The following is an 8,261-nucleotide window of genomic DNA, read 5'->3' on the forward strand; positions in this document are numbered from 1 at the left end:
ATGAGCTCTAATCTCTAGGGATCAAAACTGAACTACCTTGACGTGGAGAAACAAGGCTTTGCAGTTTTTAAATTCGTAAAACACTTCCTCCCTTATTTATTAATGGCCAGGACTAAAGTAATTATTCCCCATCCTGCTGTAAGAGCCCTCTTCATGCAGAAATAAATGGGTGAACGGAGAGGAAATTGGATAACCGCACTTCAAGAATTCGACCTTGAGATTAAGCCAGAAAAGATAGTTCGAGGGTGGGGATTGTGCAGGCTAGCAGCAGAAGCCTTGGTGGATAAAGAAGGGGCATCCGAAGAACCAGAAGCACAGAGCATGCAATATGCACAAGTATAATTTAGGGAGGAACCCCTAGGGATCAATGAGACGCTGATCTGTGAGCGCGAAACGTCGGAAAACCTTTTGGATCATGAGTCATGGTATTACAACATACGCTTTTATCTCACACGAGGGTTATGCCCTAAACACATGGATGCATCAAAAAGGAGAGCACTCAGATTGAAGTCTAATCAGTATCACTTGGTCAATGCCACATTATACAGAAAATTTTTTGATGGAATCTGGCTGAGATGTTTGGAAAAGGGTGATGCTCATCATGTCTTGAAAGAAATGCATGACGGCCTAGCAGGTGGTCACTACGGCGGAGAGACCATTGCTCACAAAATATTAAGAGATGGATATTATTAGCCCACAGTGTTCAGAGACTCGCATGCCTACGCTTGCAAATGCAAGGTATGTCAAACCGCCGCAGGATGAGAAAGAAAGCCAATTGTTCCCCTCAGGCCCATTATGATTTATCACCCGTTCCAACAGTGGGGCCTAGATGATGTTATCACTCAAGTTGTTCCCAAAAGTTGTAAGAAAGGGAATACGACCGAGGTAACCACAGACCAATCTTTTAGATATAGATTCTAGACACTCTGCATCCAGATAGGGCTCTCTCTTTATGATTTAGCTATGTTTGAGTTATATTAGGCTAGTTATGAAGTACAAGGATTTTGTTTTGAGTTTGGTTGGAAGGATGGGGACTCAATAGAACAGTGAGGTAAAACAGAAGCATTTCATTCCATTGGGCATGATGGAGTCAAAGAAGGATGGCTTCCTGGGTTAAGTTTCTTATCAGAGGATTTATCACAGAGCAAGGTACTCAAATATGGAGCAATTTATAGGTTGAAATCTGATGTAATGGAGTCAATGGGTGAAGGGCAATCAAGAATCCTTCATCATGTTGACAGAGGGAAAATGGGTGATTACTGCCAAGGAGAAATTAAGAATTCCTTAGCTAATATTCAAGGTGAAAGAACCAGTGGAAACAGGAGCAATTAAGAATTCACTGTTTATGCTAATTCTAAAGAAAAAAATAATAATAACAGAGACTGAACACAGAGTGCAAACAAGCAAATTCTGAGTTATTCTTTTTCTCTATTATTTAGATCATGAAACATATATGATATAGTAAACACAGAAACTGTAAAATACGAGTTAGAAGGAACTTATTGATCCATAAATGATTCAAGAATTCTGCAACATGGTCCTTAGCATCAAATCTTCATCCAGTGAGCTAGACAAAATGGTTCCAACAACCTTTTCATTTCCAAAATTGTTCAATATTACAGACCAAACTATGAATATCCACCACCAACCAACCCCAAATACTTCGTCTGGGGGGTATTTATACAAAAATGTCAAGATATTATACAAAATATCTGATAGAGATAAATATCTGCTGAAAATTAATGTTTCTTTTACATAGATAGAGACAGAGAGTCTCGAAAACAGGGAGACAATAAATAGATACAATAAATTCGTGATGTGCTGGTTGATCTGTCTTTATGAGAAGTACTGGAGGTAGGTGCTACAAGTTGGTTCCTAGCTATCTTCTGTTGATCCTCTGTGTTGATTCTTCTACTGTGGCTGAACTTTCTTTAACGCTGATGTGATGCGTTTTGACCCGCAGGACTGTGATTTATTTCTGTTGTGCACATTATAACAGATCGTGCACAATTTTGCATTTGACCAAAGATAGATTTACAGGATTTCTGACATGTTTTGCCACCACTCTGGTCCTGGTATTTTATGTCTTTGTAGCTTCCTTAAAGTCTCGTCAGTCTCTATGTACCTGAAGAAGTTAGGAGGGATGGTGAACAAATGCTTCACCTCATGCTCTATGTAAAATAGATTTTCCAGGTTATCATAAAGGGACTGGCCAAATGGAAGTGCTTTTTCTCTTGAAGTACTTGCAGATGCATTAGCTTGATTAACAACATATGTATTTAATTTAAGTACATATTCCTTGTGCTTCATCAGACGATCATTATCTCCCAAAGGATTGGCAAACCTTTTTGATGCAGGACTGTAAATTTTTCGGTGAAAGAGTCAATCTCTACTTGCATGTCCTGGCATCTTCTGTCCAAGTTTTGCATTAGAGTTCTCATGGTTAGAACTCTCTTGATGTCCAAAATGGTACCTGTTCTGTCTCTAATATCCAGTGCTTCCAGTTCTTCACTGGTCTTGGTATTCAAAAAATGTATTAGCCTGTTAGCTTGCTCAGGCATCTGTCCCAATAAGGCTCTGGTTTTCTGAATTTCTACTTGGGCTACTCTTATCAAATCAATCTGTTCATAAATGGTTTGAATAGACCTCCATACATCACTAAGGGATTTAGTGATGTTGGTCCACAAAATTCCTCTTATTTCTGCCAGAGGCTTATGCAGAGAGAGATCCTTTTCTAAGGCTCTTACTTTTTTCTCCAATGCTTTGACTTCGCTTGTTTTCTCTGCCACATTCATCTTGGATTTATCATAGCTTTTCTCAATCTTTGCCAATTTTTCTTTGACTTGCTTCAATTTAGATACTTGGAGTTTCAACTCCTCCATGTCTTTTATTAATTGCTCTGTGGTCATCGCTGTGCTGCTGCCTGGTGTTGTTGCTATTGCTGAGGTACCTGTGATGATTTCCGCAGTTGATGCTGGGACAGTGGACGGTACTGCTGTTATGACTGTGGAAGGGGCAGTTGTGACCGTTGGAGCTACTTCAGGTGGCTGGGAGGTCGACACTCCCTGCTTTTCTTGTAATGCTTTCTCCAATGCCTGCTCTGTCTCACTTAATCTCTCATTTAACCTCATGAGCAGGTCCATCATGTCCTCTTCGGATTTTTGTTGTACTACATCTGTTGTTTGTGGATGCATAGAAGGAGGCATTTTAAGCTGTTTTCTGAGGGTAGAAATGTCCTCTTCCTTTTTCCTTATTAGTGCTTTTATGCCCTTGGCATCTTTGGGATCATGTCCCAACTCAATGATAATATCTTCCAAGGATTTAATCCTGTTGTCCTTTGCTAGAGAAGAAGCTTTCTCTAAATCTAGCTGAGTAGAGGTGTTCTCCAATGAGTTTTACAATTTATGAGCCAACATTGATTTATCAGCTATTGTGGAATACACCATCTCCCCAGTCTGTTTATGCAGCTCAATCTAGTCTATTGGATGAATGTCTTTGGTGAAGACCTCCAGATTTGTTCTGATGTAGTCAGCTGCTGATTGTGGTTGCTGCACTTTGGGCTTGAAATAGCTCATGATCATTTTTCCCTCCCTTATGCCATAGGCAGACATAAATCTTTGTTGTTTTGTGTGGGCCATCTTAAGATATTGGTTATAAATTTGCAACCTCAATGGATCATTTCTAGCCTTTATCTCTGTGAATGTTCTTTTGATGTCAGAGGTATGCTTACTTGGTGGTCTAGTGGATGAAACTTCCACACTATGGTGTCTTTCCAGCTCCTGCCTGTGTGAGCTTGTTGATGTGTCTATCACTGGGGAAGTCTGTGGGTTGGTTGCCCTCTCACCTCTTAGGCTTTCTATTATTTCTTCAATGATTTCCTCTTAAGATAGAGGATTTAGTCTTTGCCTTTTAGCACCTGGCTGTTCTGCAGGTCCACTAATGGGTGTGGCCTCTTCTCTGTCCCTTTTCTTGCCTTTTTCTTCATTTAGAGGAGTTTGTAGTGCAGGAATCTCTACTGCTTTGGTCTGTACTGGAGGAATTTGCTTCTGTTGGTCAGTCATTACTTGTTGCTCTGTGCCTGCTATTTCCTTTCCCTTTGAAGAACCTGAAACTGGTGTGCTGGCCTCTTGTATAGGTTGCTGTGAAGTCCCAGCAGAAGATGTACCCACTCCAGTTGGCTGAGGTAGCCTGAAAGATACCTGTCCAAAAGAGCCTAGGTCAAGGGTCTTTTCTAAATCTTTCATAGCTTGTTCCATTTTTTCTTGTCGAGTAAGTTCTTCTATTAATGTACCCTCTATCCACTTATCCTGATTGGCATATTGTTCTACTTCAGGGATCCTATGATATGTGTAAGATGACAACCGTTTTTTTACTTTTCTGTCACTTATAAAGCTATTTGGGTCATATGGCACCCACCAGAAGCTTTTCTTCAATTTAAGGTCTTCCCCTAATATCTTATCAGCATCTTCCCATGCTTCCCTCTTGTTAATGATAAAAGGGCCTAATTTGTTTCTTATCCTCAGCTAAGCTTTTTTATTTACATTGCAAAAGTGAGTTAAATCTGCATTGATAAGTTGCCTGAAATACTCCAGAGCAAATAGTCTCATGGGCACATATTTGGGCAGCTTATAAGGGCACAGCTCACAGCCATATATCCTGATTTCAGTGTGATCCTAGTAGAAGTACCAGTCACCTATCCTGTAGTTTTTGGAGAGCTGTAAAATCTTCTTTATGTCACCAGAGAGCCTAGGAGGAGGAGCTCCTATCAATAGAGCGGAGGCTGGATGTATAAACAAGTCAATATATTCACAATAGTTATAAGGGGATTCACCAATTCTGTGAAAGACAGAGGTCCAAAAGATCACAGACCTCCTTTCTCCTTTGGAATCCAATTTCCTGATGGGAAATACAAAAATGTCTGGGTGATAATACAACAGCAGATGGTATATGAAAGTTGTGTATATAAACTCTCCTTCTCTTTCCAAATTCATAAATTGAGCATGGATTTTGTCAGCAATGAAAGAGGCATAGTCATACTTGATAGCAGGGAGTTGTCTTGGAGTAAAGGTGGATAACAGAACCAGGATCATCTCATCCACATATTCACTGGACCTAAATCCCAAGATCATTGATATCATGTCAAGAATAATTCCTCCAGTCTCATTGAACAAGACATATAAATAAGGAGGTGGACCTTGGGGCTGGCAATCTGGTCTCATGAATATCTTAGCAATCCGGGCTATTTCTGCAATAGACAGTTGAGAGCCTTGTTGAAGCAAAAATCCCATTGAAAGAGGAGCAAGAGGCTGAACTAGATGGAAGTGTAGCATCTCATTGATAGATTCAGCAGTTATGTAAAAGAGAACAATTTGTGATGGAGTCATAACTGCTTTACTGACAGGGTCATAATTGGCACAACAATGGCGAATAATATCTGGAAACACATTGACTGAGGGAAGGTAATACCTGGGGAGATTAGATTCCCATATTCCATAGATATTAGAGTTGTTCAGATGACTGTTTCTGATTAGGCAGAAAGTATGAAGATGATTTTGGCAACCAATCGGGTCTTTTAATTGGAAATCTCTGTCGGCCAAGGGTAAATGATGATGGTCTGTATGAGGTGCATTGAGGGGTGCTACATTGAGGGGCACAAGGGCTTCCATTGTTCATTTCTATGTGTTTTTAAACCGGAGGTTGAGTTTCTGCGGAAAAAAGGGCAAACGAGCAGTTCTGGATGTCTTGGTATGGCAATTATGGACTGCTTCAGTTTGAATTTGGCTCTTAAAGGTATAATTTGCAGAGGAAACTAAAAATATAGGTTTGGAAGGTGGAAGGGGGTAAATACCTATATTATGGAGTTGAACCAGTGTAATTTGCAAGTTGACTGACGAGTTGAGGAGCAGAATGTTGGTTTTTGCTTGGTCGGGTGGCAGACTGGAGCTTCTGCGACTGCTTGGATGTAATTTTCATGCAACAGTCTTGGGAAACAAACGAATGAAAATGAACAAAAATGCCGTTTTTACGGGTTTTTTTAAACAAAATTTTGGCTTCGCGGGGTTTTTTGGCGCTTTTCGGTCGGATGACGTCATCGGAACGTGACGTTTTGTCATAACGCAAGGTATGGATGCTGACGTGGAGGTGATGTGGCAATGATGTCAACGGGCGGGGTCAGCGGGAGGGCGGTAAGCAGTATCGGCCCGCACCACTTATGCGCTGAGGTGGTTTCGGGAGGAGGGGCCGCGAGCATGGCGGGAGGGCACCGCGTGTCCCAGGTACGACAGTAATACCGCTGGCTCCCCAAGTGGTAAAATATCGGCGGGGAAGGGCCTCACGATATGATCGTGAGCCATCCGATTAGTGGGCCCGGATACAATGGCTGGCGCTTAATGGAGCTGGCGGAGGGGTACGACACAGGACCCATGTAATATAAACTATGGTTTAAGACTTCCCGGGGTGATTATTATTGTTTGTTAGGGTGTTTAATAGTTAATTAACCTGATGTTAATTAACCTTTGAATATTTGCGCACGGGGAGGGTTATTATATGGTTCCTGATGAACCTATAATTGTTGTTTAAACAAAAATATGGCTGTAACCAACCGGGGGCGGGATTATTATACATAGGGGGTTTTATTGTATAAATATATTAATACGGGGAAAGGGGAATTTGTAAGGGGTTTATATAATAGCTTTAGCAGTTAATGTGGGTTTATATATAAAAAAACGCTAAGTTATAAAGTTTGATAACTTAGGTTGAGGGAACAATAGGATTTTTACACAAGAAATGTGGTTTCTTTTTCTAAAGCAAGAATGTTATACTTCTCAGGCTTTTTCATGAAATGGAGTGATTTAGGAGTATTGAGTAGATCTCAATATCCTTGGGGGGAGGTTAGTAAGTGATTTTTGGGAGAAGTGTGAAGGGAATTTAGACATGCATCACTTGATTTGTAACCAAATAGTTTCCATTGTACTTATGATATCAATAAGATAAACATCTTTGAGAGACAAAATTAATCATAAGCCTACTTCTGCAACACCAAAACTACCTACCCAGCCTATTATACCTAACATTTTTTCTTCCATGGGTGCACTTGGACTAGCAAACCCTTACAAATTTTCTTTTCTTTTCATGGGAATCCTATCTAAGTCTGCCCTTATTCCTTCCAAGGGCTCAGATTTAACTGTTGAGCTCCTTTACTTCTCTACCTATCTACTTATCTGCCAAGATTAAGCTGTTTGGACAGATTTTATTCTGTATTTCTAAAACAAGAAATTCAAACATGAATTTGCCAAGATTAAGTTGTTTGGCCATCCATCAATTATGGTAAGAGTCAACCAACTGCACACAATGAGATTCTTTGCAAAAATAAACTAGTAGTGGCATTTTGGGCTAGCACACTTTCCTGGTCTTATTTATTTGGGGTTCATTTTTATTTTTTTTCTTTTTACCACTTCATTCTTTTGACCCTTTGATCTTTCTTTTAGGGCATACCTTCTTTTCATTTTTTAATTTTTTGATCTTTTCAAAATATGGAAACCTTTGCAGCAAGGAAAGGATGAACATATTAGGGACTTCACCAGTGAATCATGAAATATGACACCTATTGGTATAGGAGCATAACAGATGTCATAGGAAAGATAACTCCAAACTCTTTGCAATAGCATAAGTATATACTCACCGTGATCGACTACTTGACCAGATGGACCGAAGCTATCCCGCTTCGAAAGGTAAATGAAGACGAGGTAATATCATTTGTTGAGAAATTTATTATCAACAGGTTTGGCATCCCTGACGCTCTCATATTTGACAACGCTTCTTACTTTTCATCACCGAAATTGAATGAATTTGATATTGATAAATCAATTCACATAAGGTATGAATCAAACTATTACCCCCAGGAAAATGGAGTTGCAGAGTCCTCAAATAAAAACCTCATCCGCATAATCCATAAATCTGTCACTGACAACTAGAGGAACTGGCACAATGCTCTAACAAATGCCCTTTGGGTCGATAGGGTCACCCCAAAAGTGGCCTTAGGAAACTCCCCATACTTCCTCGTCTATGGAAAGGAAGCCATCTTACCTCCCAATGTTACCCTTCCCTCTTTACAACTCTCCCAAGCCTCAAGAGGAACCCCTTCATCCTTACTTCAAGAAAGGATCAACCAACTGATGAGGTTGGAGGAATTGAGAGATAAAGCCAGAAATAAATTCAGAAATCACCAAATGATTGTGAAGAGATGGATCGCCATCTAGCAG

Source organism: Pinus tabuliformis, chromosome 7 (assembly GCF_031772625.1).
Source record: "Pinus tabuliformis cultivar Carrire ecotype Pingquan chromosome 7, CPIR1, whole genome shotgun sequence".
Classification (NCBI taxonomy): domain Eukaryota; kingdom Viridiplantae; phylum Streptophyta; class Pinopsida; order Pinales; family Pinaceae; genus Pinus; species Pinus tabuliformis.